Source organism: Ovis aries, chromosome 1 (genome assembly GCF_016772045.2).
Source record: "Ovis aries strain OAR_USU_Benz2616 breed Rambouillet chromosome 1, ARS-UI_Ramb_v3.0, whole genome shotgun sequence".
Lineage (NCBI taxonomy): Eukaryota > Metazoa > Chordata > Mammalia > Artiodactyla > Bovidae > Ovis > Ovis aries.
The window spans coordinates 195,539,947-195,559,246 of NC_056054.1; the positions used below are offsets into that span (position 1 = coordinate 195,539,947).

Genomic DNA, 19,300 nt, shown 5'->3' on the forward strand with positions numbered 1-19,300 from the left:
GTGACTCTATTCTTTTCCAAGAGCTCTGGTCTTCAGATAGACCGGAGCTGTCTTCCTTACTGGAAAAATCCCTGAGTTGAGGAAACGCTACCTTAGGTGACCTACTTCAAGTAGCAAAGGCAAAGGAGAACAAATGGGAGTGAACATTTTAACAAACAGTGACACCACCTGCCGAGTTCCTGGATACGAGGCATGAGGCAGGCAAAGGAGAGTGGTGGGTGCTCACCCTGGGTGCTTTGTTGGGGCGGTGGGAAGAGGGAGCAGTAGGGGGCCTTTTCCACTGACTCCTCTGGTTTCCTGGCTGAGGTCATAAGGGCCTGCATTTTGGTCTGAATCTCAGCTTTCTAAACCCTTTTGTCACATGTGAACTTGCCTCTAGTGCTCATTCAGAACGAGAGTCGGCTCACCCTCCACTCTAAGCTGGGCAACTTTCACCCCGGGTCCTGTCACCTTCTGTGTCTTTGCTGCATCAGCACCATGCTCCAAGGTCTCTGGTGTTTTCATCCCCATTCTCCACTGGCTTAGCTTATCAACCTGCTCAAGTCTCTCCTATTTAGAAGTGCAGCAGCGGCAGCAGCACATGAAAAGTCCTCTTTACCTGCCATCACTTTCCAAATCCTTTCTTAACTCTCCTTCACAAAATCCCTGATCATGCCTGAGAAACCGCTAGGGCAGCTCCAGTCTTGGAAAGACAGATGGGGTCTGCGACTTACTGTAAATTCTCGGAAAATACACCATAAGCTGTCTGAAGTCTCAAGTTCATAATTTCTAAAATGATAACGGTGAGGCCAACTTTGAAGTGCTCTTGTCGGGGTTCAATAAAAAAGTAGGTAAATTACTTAACACAGCCCTTGTATATAGTGGATACTAAAGATATTGCACTATTATTATCATCCAGACATACTGTACCCTTGTCCTGAAAACCTACTCTCTCCCTCTCACATTCATCCCATTTACCTGGCAGATTTCTGCTTATCCTTTAATACTCTGTCTGGTATCTGCTCCCATTTTATTCCCCCTCCCCCTCAGCCCAGTATAGTATAGTCCCAGTGCCCTCTCATGGTACCTAAGACATTGTCTGAAGTTTGTTAAATATCTGCCTCCTGTCAACACAACTCTGGGAGCTCCTTGAGAACGGCACCTCTTGTCTCCATATCCTTGTTCAGGCCCTGACATGTTGTCAACACTCAAATACTTACTGAATTTAATTTCATTTCACAGAGATTTTCATAGTGCTTACTATGTGCTAGGCACTTTTCGTGTGTTAAGTCACTTCAGTCGTGTCTGACACTTTGCAACCCTGTGGACTCTTCCGTCTTTGTGACCCACCAGGCTCTTTTGTCCAAGGGATTCTCCAGCCAAGAATGCTGGAATGGATTGCCATTCCCTTCTCCAGGGGATCTTCCCTACCCATCGCGTTTCCGATGTCTCCTGCATTGGCAGGCAGATTCTTTGCCTTGCAAAATGTTGAATAAATAAAGGAAATGAGTTCTTTGATTCATGTTGAAAGTGGTATAAAATGTACATTATGACACTGATGAAAAAGAGACCAATATGATCATAACACTGAACAGAAATTTGCTTATTGTCAAAATGCCAAAATACTTGTTTTACCCTGATTTTGAATTACTGAAGGAAGAAACTTCTATTCGTATTTTCTTTTCCATTAGAGGAAAGCAAAAAATGGAAAAGAGTTTAATTTCAGTCACCTCTGGAGTGTGGTCCCACAGTCTTTTTCCTACAAGGATCCATTATACTTTTGAGCAGCTGTTTAGAACAGATGAACTTCCTAAAATGGCCCTGGAGAGAAAAAAAGCAAACAGGCAGCTGCTTGACCTTTTTCCAAACGAAAAAACAAACCCTGATCAGTTGGTCTTGATTGACACGTGTGGAGTCGAGGAGTCTTTGATCAGTTTTTGTACCAAATTACCCGTGTTGATTACTCACTGCTCGCTAATGTTATACCACAGATCTTCTGGTGGGTCTGATGTATGTTTCCATTTTAGCTCCAGAAACGCAGTCAGCTGCGGACTGCAGCTGGGCCAGTGGTGACCTATGGGGAGATGAAGAGAAAGTGTTCCTTAGTTTTTCTATGGATCAGTTGTTTAGGGATTACCTGGTAGAGTTGAATTAGGCAGGTTTATAGGACCCACCCTGAATCTACTGGTTCAGGATCCAGAGAGGATTCCCGGATGTTGTGTGGAGAGCAAAGACCGCAATGTAACTCGTAGAACAACACAATTTGAGTGCTGCTGTCTGAGCTTGGCCTGCCTTGACAATATTCCATAGACTGTTGTTGTTTTTCAGTCACTCAGTTGTGTCCAGCTCTTTGCAAAACCATGGACTGCAGCATACCAGGCTTCCCTGTCTTTCAGCATCTCTGAGTCCACTCAAACTCATGTCCGTGGAGTCAATGATGGCATCCAACCATCTCATGCCCCCTTGTCCTCTTGCCTTCAATCTTTCCCAGCATCAGGGTCTTTTCTAATGAGTCGGGTCTTTGCATCACATGGCCAAAGTATTGGAGCTTCAGCATCAGTCCTTCCAATGAATATTCAGGACTGATTTCCTTTAGGATCGACTGGTTTGCTCTCTTTGCAGTCCAAAGGACTCTCAAGAGTCTTCTCCAACACCACAGTTCAAAAGCGTCAGTTCTTTGCCACTCAGCCTTCTTTATGGTCCAACTCTCACATCCATACATGACTACTGAAAAAACAATAGCTTTGACGAGATGGACCTTTGTCAGCAAAGTAATGTCTCTGCTTTTTAACATGCTGTTTAGGTTTGTCATAGCTTTTCTTTCCAGGAGCAAGTGTCTTTTAATTTCATGGCTGCATGTGAATTCTGGGAGGGACACAAGCATTCAGACCATTCAACCACTGAGGTAGCAGTATGACCTTTTACTGTGTCATAGAAGGTGGGAACAGCTCTAGAACTTAATTTGACATTTCCAAAAGAAAGACAGATTCTCTTTTTTCTTTCTTGCTGGATGTGATCAATTCCTTGATGTTTAGACCTGCATAGAAGCTTAGAGACTGAGTTTGCATTAGAACAAGCTTTAATCTGTTTTGGCTCAGTTGTGCTGGTGATTTCAATTCTGTTTTCTGTGCCTGTAGGAAGGAAAAAAGGAATGGATTTTCTGGATGATAAGCATTTGAATTGCTAGAGAATGATAAAAATAAGCCCCACAGAGTAGTGGTTAAAGACTTGATATATGAGGCAGGGCTGTAGTCACCACCTGAGTGATGGCAGCTGCCCCCCAGAAATTTTCTTTCAAACTTTGTAACAGCTGCTTAATATAGCAGGGAAGTGTTTCTTTTTAAAGCCCTGTTAGGAGGTGCCGGTGCAGATGAGCGTGTCCTCTCTGACATCTCAGAATGGTTTTTCATGTCATTCGTCACACCGGCATAAGAATCATGATTTTAAAGTGATGGCAGCTGCAGATCTCTTGAAATCACCTAACACTCCAGCTACTGCCAGAGCACACCAGCAACTATAGCCAGAGAACTCTTATAGATGTTTAGAATCCAATCCTTTGCCTAAGGACATGTGCGACTGATCTATAACTATTGTCCGGTAGATTTATCTTATATCAGAGTGCAATTATGACACTCTCACCACCTCAGTTTATCTTGCTGCTGCTGCTAAGTTGCTTCAGTCGTGTCCAACTCTGTGCGACCCCATAGACAGCAGCCCACCAGGCTCCCCCGTCCCTGGGATTCTCCAGGCAAGAACACTGGAGTGGGTTGCCATTTCCTTCTCCAATGCATGAAAGGGAAAAGTGAAAGGAAGTCGCTTAGTCGTGTCTGACTCTTCACGACCCCATGGACTGCAGCCTACCAGGCTCTTCCGTCCATGGGGTTTTCCAGGCAAGAGTACTGGAGTGGGGTGCCATTGCCTTCTCCACAGTTTATCTTGCTTGAGGATATAATCTAATCCTTGTATTCAGTTGCCTTCTGTACTCCAATGACTTGTATGTCTCCAGGTGGGAATAGTCTCATGAAGTTCAGACCCAAACCCCTTCAGCTCTACAGGCCTGGGTTGAACACTTTATCCTCTCCCGCATTATTCCCCTTTCCCTGTTTTTTTTTCCAACTTGCCAAGTGGCAACACAGTCTCCCAGGTCCTGACAGCAGAAACTGAGAGCTCTCCTCAGGATCGCCCTCTCCTCACCCATTAGACTCCATGTACCCTTTTGTCATCCCTAGTTTAGATGGTGATGTCCCTCTGGTTCTACTATCTCAGTTCTGACGCTCATCACTTCTCTGCAGTTATGGATGGCCCTGCTCCTGCTGGCAGTACCTCTTCTCCCCTCTGCCATTTACAATAAAGCACGGATTCTATGCTCTGTATTATACTGAGCCAGGTGGCTTGCAGTCAGGAACAGTACTGAATGAATGTGATGCTTACAGGCCATCCCTGAGCTGACTACAATACTGAACATCAGAACAACTTGAGGACTTGGTTAGCTGAGTCTAGCATGTATGCTAAGTTGCTTCAGTTGTGTCCGAATCTGTGCAACCCTGTGGGCAGTAGTAGTCTGCCAGGCTTCTCTATTCATGGGATTCTCCAGACAAGAATACTGGAGTGGGTTGCCATGCCTTCCTCCAGGGGATCTTCCCAACCCAGGGATGGAACCCTTGTCTTTTACATCTCCTGCATAGGCAGGCAGGTTCTTACCACTAGCACCACCTGGGAAGCCCTAGCTGAGTCCAGCACCAGGCCCTTATTAAATACATTTACGTAAATAAATTATTTAGCCTAATTTAGGGCAGATTCCCAATCTCCCCATTCTGTAATCCTGGCAGCTCATGAACCGAAACCTTAATTGTAAGGTCATTTTTACTTATTGTCATGGGTCTAGCACTAAACTACTTGGCAAATAGAATGTGCTTTGTTTTAGTATGCTTAAATAAATAGTAATTTTTGTGTGTGAACTGAGTCAATGCAAGAAGGTACTTCTTTGTATACTTGGGAGTGAGAGATCCTCAGATCAAATAGAGAAGAATCCATTCATTTATAAATATACATGCTACAGTTAAAGAGAAGAAGCAAGTCACCTGAGCTTTTCTGTCTGGGCTGTTCTAATGCCTCTCACATCCCTTCCTGGGTTTCCCACTGTGCATTCGCTGATCTCTGTTGCTGAGTTTTCTGTCTGCACCAGAACTCATCTCACCATCTAACCTCTTTGGCTTTGACCATGTAATGACCCAAATAACCCCTGCAATAGCGTCTTCATTTCAGTGATTTCTTCATTTCCCTTTCCTGCCATCACCTCCCAACCAGAGGTCACCACCTCCTACGTCACCACCCTAGCCTATTTGGGTGTATAGTCCCTCAAGCTCCTTTTACCTCATCAACCTGGGCCCCGGGCAGAGTCCCGTCTCCTTTGCACCGTCTGCTTCTGGAGCAGGCATCGCCCTCTCGGTCCTGTTTGGCACCTGGCTATGGCGTGAGTCTTCTAAGTGCTCCACTTGGTCTCACTCTGTGTTAGAAAGGTTTGAAGCACTGACCGTTACTTTCAGACTTTGCCAAGGGCCCTCCAAAGTCCCTCCCCTGCTTCTGCCTTTTGAAAACTGCTTTCTTAACATTGAGGGATTAGGACCTGGGAGACCAGTAATTTTTTTCTATTAATGGAAGAAGCCCACAGTCTGGAAATCTTTTGCCAACCCAGGAGCAAAAGAGGTTTGTTTTTGTTATTTTCATCTTTTAAACTGTGAGGTTTTACAAGCACACATTCCTCTGGTGGCAGAGAGGATGAGATAGAGAATTTTATATTCTCCAGCTCAGGAAGAATTATGCTGTAATTCTGCACTACAGCTCAGAACAACCTCTCAGGCTCCAAGCTGAAGCGCCACTGCCTGTTCAGCTGGATCCCCGATACTGAACAACTACATGGAGAAATGGCACACAGCAGCTGCCATGGTTTAACAGCTGTAGGACAGTAAGGTGCTTGCCATTAGGTCTGATCCCTGGGTATGGTGGTAGTACACTGGGCTTCCTCATGAGAGAAGCTTTATGCAAATCTCCTTATGATCTGAAGATGGTGCTGAACTCTTTGTCTTCTGCTGATCTTCCCAGCCCCACCATGCACATCTCACCCTGCGGCCTTACCCAGCTGCTCACATTACCCGTGCAAGTCTGGCCTTGCACGCTTCCTTTATTCCTCCCGACCCTTATTTTACTAGGATGTTGCTGCTTTTTCTACTTCTTTCTTTTGTGTTTAAAATACTTACTGCTCTCCAAAACAGGAATCTGGAGTAGCATAGTAGCTGTAGCAAGTGTGCACAGTTGTGTCTGAGTCTTTGTGACCCCACGGACTGTAGCCCACCAGGCTCCTCAGAGCAGTGCTTCTCAAAGGTGGTCCCCGCTCCTGCAACCTTAGCCTCACCTGGGACCTTATTAAGAGTATAGACCTCCGGCCCCAGCCTAGACCTCCTGTATCAGAAACTCTGGGGTGGAGCCCAGTAGCCTGTGTTTGAGTGAGCCCTCCAGGGTGTTCTGAAACATACTTGAATTTGAGAACCATTGCTTTAAGCTGAATTCCACATCCTCCTCTTACCCTAGGGGGCGCTGTCAAAGATTTTGTTATAGTGGATATAAGTCAGGCTGCCTTACAGGAAGGCCCTAAAATCCTGCATTAAACCATGGAACTGACCCTGTTTTCATTTGCTTCATAAATGGTTAGGGAGGAATCCTTTGTAAATGGAAGGGAATATGGTGGGCTTTGAGGAAATTTCAGGTGTGACTCAGACATGAATTTTGCAAGTCTATGAACTGTGGGGAAAGGAGGGAGGTTTAAGAACAGCTACCAACGACAGGGCAATAATTGGCAAATGGTCTAAGAGGAACTTTCTGGAGGGAGAGAATGCTTCTTGGTTAGAGCATAGGGACATGGATGAGTTTGAATCATTTAAGGATGATCATTAAATTCAGGGGATGAGAGACCAAGGCTCAGAGAGGAATAGTCCCTGACCTTGAAAAGTTCCCAATGGGAGAGAGGGGGCGGGAGGGAGAGGAGACAGATACAATAACCACGGTGGCTACCAGTGCAGAGTGTGAGCTCTGCCGCCAGCCTGGCCTCACATTCTGTACCTGCCCTTTTCTTGCCGTGTAAATCTGAGCAATTTCCCTAACCCTTCTGTCTCTGACTCAGGTCCCTCATCTGTAAAGGGGAATAGTAAGAGCCTCTACTACACAAGCTTGTGAGAATAAGCACACAGTAATAGATGAAATGCATTTGGAACACTTAGCCTGGAACATAGTAAGGGCCCCTGTAGGTGTTATTTATTTTGTCTTTAAGTATTGTGATGGCAACTTGCATGACACACCCAGAAGTGGGTGTTCTATAATGTAAATGTTCTGATGATGTTTTGCTCAGGGTGGACTAGTTCTAGGAAGCATTTAGACAGTGAGCCCAACTAGGCTCAGTGGAATGACTTTGTATTGGTCAAGAATACAGTGCCAGAACTTATTTGATCAGAAAATGATTCCAGTGTTTACTCTTTTGACTAATGGATTTTCAATCAATCTGTTTCAAACTTATAAGCTAGTATTGCCTAATTCAGAACAACCAATGCCAGGCAGCCCACCCGTGGTACTGCCTTTGTGTAAGATAAAAACATGCTAGAAGCTGTCTTCTGCATCACTCAAAGGCAACTTGCACTAAAAAAAGGGAGAGTAAGGGTCACATTTCATCCACATTAGTACCAAGGCATTCTGCTCATGCATAGACCAAATGGCTTTTTTCTCCCCTATTTCTAAATTTAGAGTTTCCTATTCTTTGGAGTCATTTGTATCTTCCTGTTAGAAGAAAAAGAAAAGCAATATACTGAATTAACTAGCAAAATGACTAGAAATTATTATTCATTGGAGCAATTGGAAATACAGTTCAAAGGAAACTCTCTCTGTGTATAGGTATCAAATGCCCCAGGCATCACTGCATGGGGTAGAGTTTGCCTGCTACAACATCCAGGGTTTCTGTCTGGTCCATCCTTGTGCAGAGGTGAGATAAGGGATGGCGAGGAGGAGTGAAGTCCTCTTAGCCTTTCACTCCACAAGGTATTGTAGATGCTGGGCTCAGGTTTGCCTCTGGAATTACATTTAGTCAACCCTCCATATGAGAGCCAAAAGAGTGCTGGTTATCTGGAGGGTTATAGTTTGAAAGGTAAGGAAAGAGTAGAGGCCGTACTTGGAATGCCATTTTTGTGTGTATGGTTGGGGGTAATGAGCTATTCATTCTACACCAAGTTATGCCATCTCTGTGATGTATGTTTGGACTGGGGTCAGGAAGACAGCCTGTCACTGTGGAGTGAGCAAATCCAGATTGTGGGCCATGGGCTTACCAGACACTGTGTGTCTACCCAAACATTGTATTAGCTTGTGAGGGCTATTCTGACAAAACAAAATAACCTGAGTGGCTTAATCAACAGACATGTGCTTTTTCGCAGTTTTGGAAACGAGAAGTCCAAGATCAAGGTGCCAGCAAGGTTGGTCCCTTCTGAGGGCTGTGGAAGAAAATCTGCTCTGTGACCCACCCCCCAAGCTTTTGATGGCCTGTTGGTGATCTCTGCTGTTCCCTGGAGGGTAGAGGCCTCACCCTGCCTCTGCCTTCACCTTCACATGGCGTTCTCCCTGCACATGTCTATCTCCAAATTTCCAAATTCATCCTCATGACCTCATTTAGCTCATGACCTTTGTAAAGACCCTATCTATAAATATGGTTATATTTTAACCATACTAGAGGTCAGGGCTGCAGCATATGAATTTGGGGAATGCTCAGTGCAACCCACACACTCACATATAATCCCTGGTAGCTCAGATGGTAATGGAGAAGGAAATGGCAACCCACTCCACTACTCTTGCCTGGAAAATCCCATGGACGAAGGAGCCTGGTGGGCTGCCGTCTCTGGGGTCTCACAGAGTCGGACATGACTGAAGTGACTTAGCAGCAGCAGCTCAGATGGTAAAGAATCTGCCTGCAGTGCAGAAAATACAGGAGACCTAGGTTCAATCCCTGGGTTGAGAAGATCCTCTGGAGAAGGAAATGCCTACCTACTCTAGTATATTTGTCTGGGAAACTGCATGGACAGAGGAGCCTGGAGGGCTATAGGCCATGGGGTTGCAACGGTCAGACACGGCTTAGCGACTAACACTTTCACATATAATGAATCCACTGTAATTCAGTCCCATATACCATTGCTTGAAGACAGCCGTGAACCATGAAATGAGAAACCTATGGGGTGATGCCAGCTCTACCTGCAAGTTGCAATTTACTCAGACACATAGACTCTGAGGCCTCTTCTCCTATATAAATAGGGGATTTGGTGGTGTTCTCTTATATTTCTTTTATCTAGGACTAGTTTGTACATCCTTCTCTGAAGTTCTCCCAATCCGTCAAGGAAGTCTTATGTTGGTTAATAGCATCATACTTAGCCTCTTGGCTTCTAGTGATGTGAGCTGGGCCAAGGACTCCCCCAACAGATAATTCCAAGCACTTATCCCAACAGGGGAGGAAGAACTGATTTATGCTTTTAACTGTCAAGAAAACTCATGGAGCCTTCTGGTTTTGTGGATGTTTAACGGATTCCTATCATTGCCATCATCCTCTACATTCTCCATATGAACAGGCTTTGTCAAAAGTGTAACCCTCCAGTCAATTGCCTGAAGTGAGGTCTTAGATTTAGGACTCTCTTGGAGCATGGACAGCACCAGATGTCACCTGTCAGCACAACCGAAGCAAATGATAAGCCACACTACACAGATCTGAGTTGTTTCCCTGATCTGCTGAGCCTTTAGTGAGTACCTGTGAAGTACACCTGGGGAAGGTTGAATTTCAAGCATCTTAGTAACCTATTTTATAGACACACATGACATTCAGATTCTTAATTTATTTTTGAATGTTTTGTATGTATGTGTGTATTTTATCAGAGCAAACATTTTCAAATATCATAAACTTACTATCTGTGTATATTGAGCAAGATGCTTCGGCTCTCTGAGCATCAGATTCCCTATCTATAAAGCAGGCACAAAAATCTCCATTCTGTCCCCTTCTTAGGCTTGTGAAAATGGATCTGCTGAAATGGTGGACAATGACCAAAGATGAAGAGAGAGACCATCTGTCCATGTTTATATCTATTGTCTTGGATGGCAATTAATAGCATCTCCTTGTACTCCCAAAAATGCTTGTTTGCATAATGAGTTATATGATCATCTTATAAAACAATAAGTGTGAAGATTCTTCATCATTCATGTCACTATACAAATGATCTTAAATTCTGGTTCTTAAATAATCTCACTTAAAACAAAATATTTCTTAGGGAATCTGTTGACTTCTGCCCCAATTCAATGCTGAATTTTCCTCTGCTCAAGCCCCTTCACGAAAATACATGTACTCTTAGCTTAAAATTTCCCCAATTTTGGTATTCAGGGGGACACTGCTTTGGGAAAGATCCCCAGTGTTCTCCTTATTTGTTGATAGTAATAAATCCTTCCTTCTAAAAAATTTTTTTAAAGAATAATTTTCCTTTTACTTACTTCATAGATTCAGAATAATCTACTTGCTATGAGCTCAGTAGACCAGATGCATTCATGTAATTGATGTCAGGGGCCCTGGTGCACCTCAGGTGGGCCCCACTGCTGCTTTGCCCCAGGACTGTCCCAGGCTCTGCCAGCACTCAGGCTGTCCACAGGCTTCAGTCACTCCACTGATTTTCCCCCACTGCTTACTCTACCCCTGGGATACAGGATAATACTAGCTTTCCTGGTTCACCCATTTCTTTCTGCTCCTGAAAACATGTGCTTAAGCCCTGTCCATTCTGAGGATAAAACCACTGAACTCACTGGTAGACAGATGGCCATGTAAAGAACAAAAACATGGGGAGGCTGCAGAGTTTAAGAAAGGATACAATGTTCTTGCAAAGTCCTTGGTCTATGTTTCCCTACTCTCTTGTGTTGACAGTAATTGCAAACCCCAGTGGGCTACTATCCTCTGCATTTATGCCTAAGGCTGGGACACACCACAGCTCTTTTTTCCTTAGATTCCATTTTCTCCTTTTGGAAAAAGCATGCCCACCTCAATATCCTGTCTCTCAACCAATGTCAAATAACAGGTTATAGTCTTTTCTTGAAAGAGCATTTGCATCTCAGAAGATTTATAGACTGGAGAACATTCATTTAATGAGGGCTTTTATTCCTCTAATTATATGGGGCTTCCCTGGTAGCTCAGATGGTAAAGTGTCTGCCTACAATGCAGGAGACCCAGGTTCGATCCCTGGGTTGGGAAGATCCCCTGGAGAAGGAAATGGCAACCCACTCCAGTATTCTTGTCTGGAGAATTCCATGGACCGAGGAGCCTAAAGAGTTGGACATGACTGAGCGACTTCACTTTCACTTTATTACTATTATCATTAAAATTTTTGGTAGTGGAAAGAAACTTAGGGATCACAAAATCTACTGCACCTCCTTCCCCTTCGTACAGTTGAAGAAAATGGGAGGTTGGAAATGAGTAACTATCCTTTAATCACAGAGAAGGTCTTCAAGCTCAAGATTTCATTTCAATAAATCATCACAGTCATTTATGTATCATTTTGTTCTTGTAAGATGTGTTAGATCTGTTTGCCAATGAATAATGAAATTCTAGATGGATTATATAGTTTCTAAAAGTATATCACAAATGCTTAGTTTCTGTGGGTTGTAGTGGCCAGATTTTGGCATCAACACTTTTGATCTTCATGAGGTTTTGATTATTTAGAAAGCAACTGATCAGAGTTTGCAGCATGTAATAATTTATCATGTAATTGTCATGTAATAATTATGGCATGTAGTCATTTGTCATGAGGACAATAACTGCCACTTGGGTTGTTCTAGTGATTAAATGAGATAGGGCATGAAAAATCATGAGCATGAGTGTGAATTACTTGGGCTACGAAGCTAGTTGTAGGAGTGATTTCTCAGTGAGAGAGCCAAGTCTTAAAACCCCCAGCACTGACATTCGACCGAGTTGGATTCAAGGACTGGGTGATTGTGAAAGGTCTCTGAATGTAGTCTTCAAGATTGCAGAAGGCCTACTGTGCTTCTGTATACAAAATAGCATTCTTTGCATTTTTCTTGCTAACACACTAGGCCTCTTCGTGGTAGTCCTCTTTGTGGGGCTCCTCCTCTAGGCAACCTGCTGGTGTGACCACGTTACCTGCAGAAAGTAAATCAGTGATGAGAATACCTCCCCATGCTTAGGAGATTCAGGGAGGCGAATCACCCATAGTTACTCATTTCATGGACAAAACTAGCCTTCTAATGCTCAATTTCTACCAAGGCCTGGTTTTAGACATCCTCTTCTCCTAGCCAGAGCCCTCAACTTGAAGTGGCTATTCCCCTGAATCCAAGCAACTGCACCTCTCATATGCATGCAGATCTCTTACTGCCTTTTATATTGTGCTATAGCCTATCTCCCTACTTTGTTTCCTCTGTATCTCCCAGTATGCCTTGAGGAGAATCTGACACATAGTAATAGCTCTTGAAATGGGCCCTGAAATTGAGCTGAGCAGGGGAAAGAAGATGAGGGAATTCAATGGATCGGGGCCAGATCTTTACTCCTCATGGAATGCTTCCAGCTCTTTTTAGTGCCGAGGGTTCTAAACTTCATCATTGTACCTGGGCTGCATATTTCTATGGCACTGATAGACTCCTTGGCAGCAACTTGGCGGCAGGGAAGCTCAGAAACATTTATGGAAATGTAAGCGAATTGATTAATAAGGGAGGCAAAAAGAAGCCCACACAGTTTTCCCCTCCATGCTCTGTTACTTTTAAACAGAAACAAATCCTAGTGTTTGCGTTATCACTTCAACAGTTTGGTAAATAACGGAGCCTTCTCACTGATCTGTCCTCTTGTGCTTGCAGTGGTAAAATGTGATGATTAGTCATGGATAAAAACTCTATGCATCTTTCCAAACTGCTTTGGCAATATGTATGCAGGGATTTGAGGTAAATAGAGATGAATGGATGGGTATCCATGTACAGTAATGATTTTAATATGTGTTCACTGACTGGGAACTTTCAAGTTTGCTCACACCAAATTAAAAAAAAAATCCTGACACTGTAGTGATTTTAATCTTATTTTTCAGCAGCAGGAGAACCTTATTTTTCAAAGCTTTTGTTAAAAGATCCAGAACAGTCCTCAAAATAGTTGGACAGGGAGGTATGTGCTGGAGAGGTTGGTTTCTTTTTGTTATCTCCCACCCTATCCTAGGCCCTTTTTACAACTCTAGATCTCTATGGAACACAGAGAACTTCCACATTATTTCCCATCTTTATCACTTAGGCAGTTTACTATAAATGACTATCGGACTGGAAGTCAAGACAGAACAGTTCTAGCTCTGCCTTAACCATTAACTTGCTATAACAGTGAGTAAGCCAAACTCTTCCCCTGGGTCTCGTTTCTTCACTGATGAGATAAAGGAATTTGTCTATATGAGCTCCTTGGTATGGTAACCTAAGGAGTGATAGTTTCATTTTAGTCAGTTTTATAATGAAAAGCTATTTAGTCCTTTACAATTAACTTAAAATTATGTGATTTTAGTACTAGGTATGGGCTTGTTCAGCGTTAGTTTTCTTCTATGATCTCCAAATTTTCTTTCTTTTTGTGGGCCAGGACGTTTTGTGGTATGCCTCCATTTCACAATGGGCTTCAGCTTCTCACCTCACTAGAGGACTGTTTCCAGTCCGTATGAGCTTTCCCATTCATTACCTCCTGTGATCTTTATGGAAAATGTGTGAGGGAGCAAGGAGGGCGCTGCATGTCCATTTTACAGTAGGGAAAGTGTTAAACTCACCCACCTGGCCCAAAGTCACACAGCTGGTGAGTAATGATGGTTTTTCCCACCTACTCATCTGATGCTTTTCTACTGTTTATTGGGTATTTTGACCTCTTAGGAAACTGGTAGTTAGAGAACATAACTAATCCATGGAGTTTCCATCAAAAGTCTCATGAACTTTTTGTCTTTAAAAATTGGCTGGATGGCATCACCAACTCGATGGATGTGAGTCTGAGTGAACTCCCGGACTTGGTGATGGACAGGGAGGCCTGGCGTGCTGTGATTCATGGAGTTGCAAAGAGTCGGACACGACTGAGCAACTGAACTGAACTGATATGAAAGTATACTTTCTAAACAAGAATGGGTGGATTTTGAACTCTAAGAAATAGAAATTATTTCGAAACTACAGGCTCTGGAAAACAGAGGTTTCCTTTTCACTGTTCTATATACACAACATTGTAAATTCAGTTCATTTTCTCTCTTTCCACCACCCCCACACCATGCATCTACCGTATAAAGGTTTACAAAGGAAAAAAATAAAAATAAAAATTGATTTTTATACATGTATCCAGCTGTTTACCTGAAACTATCATGACATTGTTAATCCGCTATCAGTTCAGTTCAGTCGCTCAGTCATGTCCGACTCTTTGCAACCCCATGAATCACAGCATGCCAGGCCTCCCTGTCCATCACCAACTCCTGGAGTTCACTCAAACTCACGTCCATCGAGTGGGTGATGCCATCCAGCCATCTCATCCTCTGTTGTCCACTTCTCCTCCTGCCCCCAATCCCTCCTAGCATCAGAGTCTTTTCCAATGAGTCAATTCTTCGCATGACGTGGCCAAAGTATTGGAGTTTCAGCTTCGGCATCAGTCCTTCCAATGAACACTCAGGACTGATCTCCTTCAGAATGGACTGGTTGGATCTCCTTGCAGTCCAAAGGTCTCTCAAGAGTCTTCTCCAACACCACAGTTCAAATGCATCAATTCTTTGGCACTCAGCTTTCTTCACAGTCCAACTCTCACATCCATACATGACTACTGGAAAAACCACAGCCTTGACTAGACAGAGCTTTGTTGGCAAAGTAATGTCTCTGCTTTTCAATATGCTATCTAGGTTGGTCATAACTTTCCTTCCAAGGAGTAAGCATCTTTTAATTTCATGGCTGCAATCACCATCTGCAGTGATTTTGGAGCCCAGAAAAATAAAGTCTGACACTGTTTCCACTGTTTCCCCATCTACTTCCAATGCAGTGATGGGACCAGATGCCATGATCTTAGTTTTCTGAATGTTGAGCTTTAAGCCAACTTTTTCACTCTCCTCTTTCACTTTCATCAAGAGGCTTTTTATTTCCTCTGTACTTTCTGCCAGAAGGGTGGTGGTAGAAACATCTGCATATCTGAGGTTATTGATATTTCTCCCAGTAATCTTGATTCCAGCTTGTGCTGCTTCCAGCCCAGCGTTTCTCATGATGTACTCTGCAGATAAGTTAAACAAGCAGGATGACAGCCTTGACGTACTCCTTTTCCTATTTGGAACCAGTCTGTTGTTCCATGTCCAGTTCTAACTGTTGCTTCCTGATCTGCATACTATACCCCAATACAAAATAAAACATTTAAAAAATTGATTTCTATGTGTCCTGTTTTCCTCATCCCACAGTAATAACCAGCAGACTGTATCATCTTAAAATGTCTCTTAACCATTCATTAGGTCTCCTGAGTGTCACTCCTGCCTTCTCCAATACATCTTCTATTCTACAACCAGGCACATAATTCTCACAAAATTCTGTAATTCATAATTATGCAATCGCATAATTCTCCTTCAGTGTTTTCCTACTGTCTTTCCCAGAGGTTCTGTAGGGTAATCTAAGTTCCTCTCCTTGGTATATAAACCATTCGTAGTCTGGCTTTTGCCTTTCTCAACAGCCCTTTGCCCCTTCCCATTTCCATGTCCTCCATTCATTTGCTCAAAACTGATTTTCACACCCATGATATTCCAGTTTTCATGCTAGGATGAAGATGAAAGGTGATAAATGAGGTAAATCCGAGTGATGCCCTGTCTGAGATAACTATCTAAGATCTAGCTGAGCCAAACACCATGTATCTGACACTGCTCAGCCCAGGTTGTCCTCGAGTTTTACTCATCCTCTCTCTGCTTGGCAAACTTCTACACATCTTCAGAACTCAGTCACCTCTGCGATGCCTCATGGAGAACTGAACTAAACTATCATTTTGGCTGCTATTGTGCTTTGTATGGACAACCCTGGCGGCTCAGAGGTAAAGAATCTGCCCACAATGCGGGAGACCTGGGTTCGATGTATCTCCGTGAGCACTTGTGAAAATAACCATGCTCTAGACTGCAGACTCCTTGAAGGTAGGAAATTCAGTATACATTAATGTCATGTTTTAGCAGTTGTGAGTCAGAGAACTGCACAATCAATAAAGCTCTGCCCAGGAATACAAGACCATTTACTGTACTTGTAGTATTTGTAGAAAGGGTGATCTGCCTGTAGATGTATCCCAATGTTTTATCCTTTCTGTTACATCATGTCCAAGATCAATCTTCATTTTAGCAGACTATGCTGAACCTCTTGACAGTTGCTGTTGGTTTAAGTTAACCTTCATAGAACTGCAGAAAGTGGCAGCTAGGGTAAACTAGCTGGTAAACCAGTCATGTGTGCGTGTCATTGACATTGTTCATTAAGCTTCCTTTAGCAAACATAAAATGAAGAAAGACCTAGGTATGGGCCATGCTTTTTCCTAAGTTTAGGTCATTTTGGATCATCTCAGTTCAGTTCAGTTGCTCAGTCCTGTCTGACTCTTTGCGACCCCATGGACTGCAGCACGCCAGGCCTCCCTGTCCATCACCAACTCCCAGAATTTACCCAAACTCATGTCCATTGAGTCGGTGATGCCATCCAACCATCTCGTCCTCTGTCGTCCCCTTCTCCTCCTGCCCTCAATCTTTCCCAGCATCAGGGTCTTTTCTAATGAGTCTGTTCTTCACATCAGGTGGCCAAAGTATTGGAGTTTCAGCTTCACCAGCAGTCCTCCCAATGAATATTCAGAACCAATTCCTTTAGGATGGACTGTTTGTATCTCCTTGCTATCCAAGGGACTCTTAAGAGTCTCCTCCAACACCACAGTTCAAAAGCATCAATTCTTCGGTGTTCAGCTTTCTTTATTGTCCAACTCTCACCTCCATACATGACTACTGGAGAAACCATGACGGACCTTTGTTGGCAAAGTAATATCTCTGCTTTTGAATATGCTGTCTAGGTTGGTCATAACTTTTCTTCCAAGCAGCAAGTGTCTTTTAATTTTATGGCTGCAGTCAACATCTGCAGTGATTTTGAAGCCCAAGAAAATAGTCTGTCACTGTTTCCATTGTTTCCCCGTCTATTTGCCATGAAGTGATGGGACCAGATGCCATATCTTAGTTTTCTGAATGTTGAGTTTTAAGCCAACTTTTTCATTCTTCTTTTTCACTTTCATTAAAAGGCTCATCTACTGTTATGTTATTTTAAAAATAAATGAACATTTACTTGTATTTTCAGCATTTTTTAGGAGTGCTTGATTTATTTTTAGAATTAAAAAAAAAAAACAAACCAAAAAGCAAGAGAAGAGGATGAAAATTGCCAGTATAAAAAACTGAAAATTTAATTCTATGACTTCTAAAGCATTGCTATTAGTGAATATTATTCAATGAATCTGTACAAATCTACCTAGCTTCCATAGCAAATGAAGATATGATTGCTTTTCAATGTTGAAACCCATACTGTGGATTTCTGCTTTTCCAATAGGTGTTTTACTCTGAATTCAGTCCCTCCATAAACCTTGTACATTTAGTTGAGATAACTTGTTTTGGACCTCTCCAGAAAAAAAAGGTCTCAAGTCACCTCCTTTAAATGCCTAGCCCCATCCATCACTAAGGGCATCCATATCTGTTTAGCACTTGGGGCACTTGCTGGAATTCTGTTCATTTCTGCTGGTTTGCATGTTTGATGCGTTTGCCTTCTGTCTTTTTTTCATGCTTATTCAATCAGCTTTTTCACACTCAATCAGTATGAGAGCTATGTGTCTGTCTGTCTTCCCTTATTCTCAAACTAAATTATGTCCTCTATCCTCTCTCTGCAGTTATTCTTTAACTAATCAAGATTTATAATCTGATATTAAGTACTGTATGTATTTAATTTGTTCTTAACTCCTTGCTTGACTGTGAGGTTCAGGTGAGGAGGGCCCATGTCTTTTCTAGTCACAGCTATTAGCCCAGTGCCAAGATAACATTTGTTAAATAATGTTTATTAAATACATGTATTACAGAAAATTCAAATGCACATAAAGAATAGAGGGGGAAATTACCTAATGTGTAGTAAGTTTCAAATAAGCGCTGAAGCGTTTTTATCATGTATACAAATTATGTTTATATATGCATATTTAAAAATGGGATCACACACTATATACTATTTAACATTTTATGCATCAGATCATGATCTTGCCATTATGTCACCGTGTTTTTCAGTCGCTAAGTCAGGTCTGACTCTTTGCAACCCCGTGGACTGCAGCACAGAGTCTCAAAGAGTCAGACATGATCCATATGCCACCATTCCTCAAAATTTTTAGACTCAGGAGAGCTACACATTTCAAAATTATGAGGATTCCAGTGAGCTTTTGTTTGAGTTATCTATTGAAATTTACCTTATTAGAAATTAAAACAGAAATTTGAAAATAGTAAATAATTCATTAAAATAAGGAGGCCTGGCATGCTGCAGTTCATGGGGTGGCAAAGAGTCGGACATGATTGAGCGACTGAACTGAACTGAATAAAAGTATATGATTCTAAGTTAGTGTAAGCAATTTATTTTTCTTAAAATCACTATGTTTTTCAAAAAATATTAGTGTGAAAAACAGCATTGTTTTATGTTCTTGCAAATCTCTTAATGTCTGGCTTAATGGGTGACAGCTGGGTTCTCATATCTGTTTCTGCATTCAATCTGTGGCAAATACTCTTGGTCAAGATATATTTAGAAAATCCAGCGCCATACAGATGTGTAGTTGGAAATGGAGGAACATTTCACTAGTTCCTTCAAGTAATTGTGGGTATGCTTTTCTGATACTGTACCAGAACTCAGCATGCTATTTTTTTAAACTCTTTTACATTGGTCTGTCTTCTACTTTGAATGGCTCTCTTGCCTCAGTGTATTATGTTTTTTTGTGTTACCTAATGGTCACATTGACCATCTGGAAAACACTGGTCCACTGGGTTATGCAGATCTTCCAGATGTGGCCATAGTTCATTGTGCAGTGTCATCACATGTCATGAGCCTCTAGAAAGCGTATTATCGTAAGAGACTGATAATAAACATGGCAAACAACACTTTAATGTTATTGCAGAAGTAGTTTTGATTTTGTAGACACCCTGAAAAGATTTCCACAGGCCTCTGGGATTCTCTAGACCATATTTTAAGAGTTACAGAAATCTGTCAATCA

General features: G+C 42.5%; 1 non-coding gene across 1 annotated transcript; it reads left to right on the forward strand.

Annotated features, from left to right (window-relative positions):
• The first annotated feature begins 11,212 nt into the window (after window positions 1-11,212).
• TRNAC-ACA (transfer RNA cysteine (anticodon ACA)) lies at window positions 11,213-11,284 on the forward strand. The gene has a single exon. It is a non-coding gene; the product is annotated as a tRNA-Cys (tRNA).
• The last annotated feature ends 8,016 nt before the right edge of the window (window positions 11,285-19,300 follow it).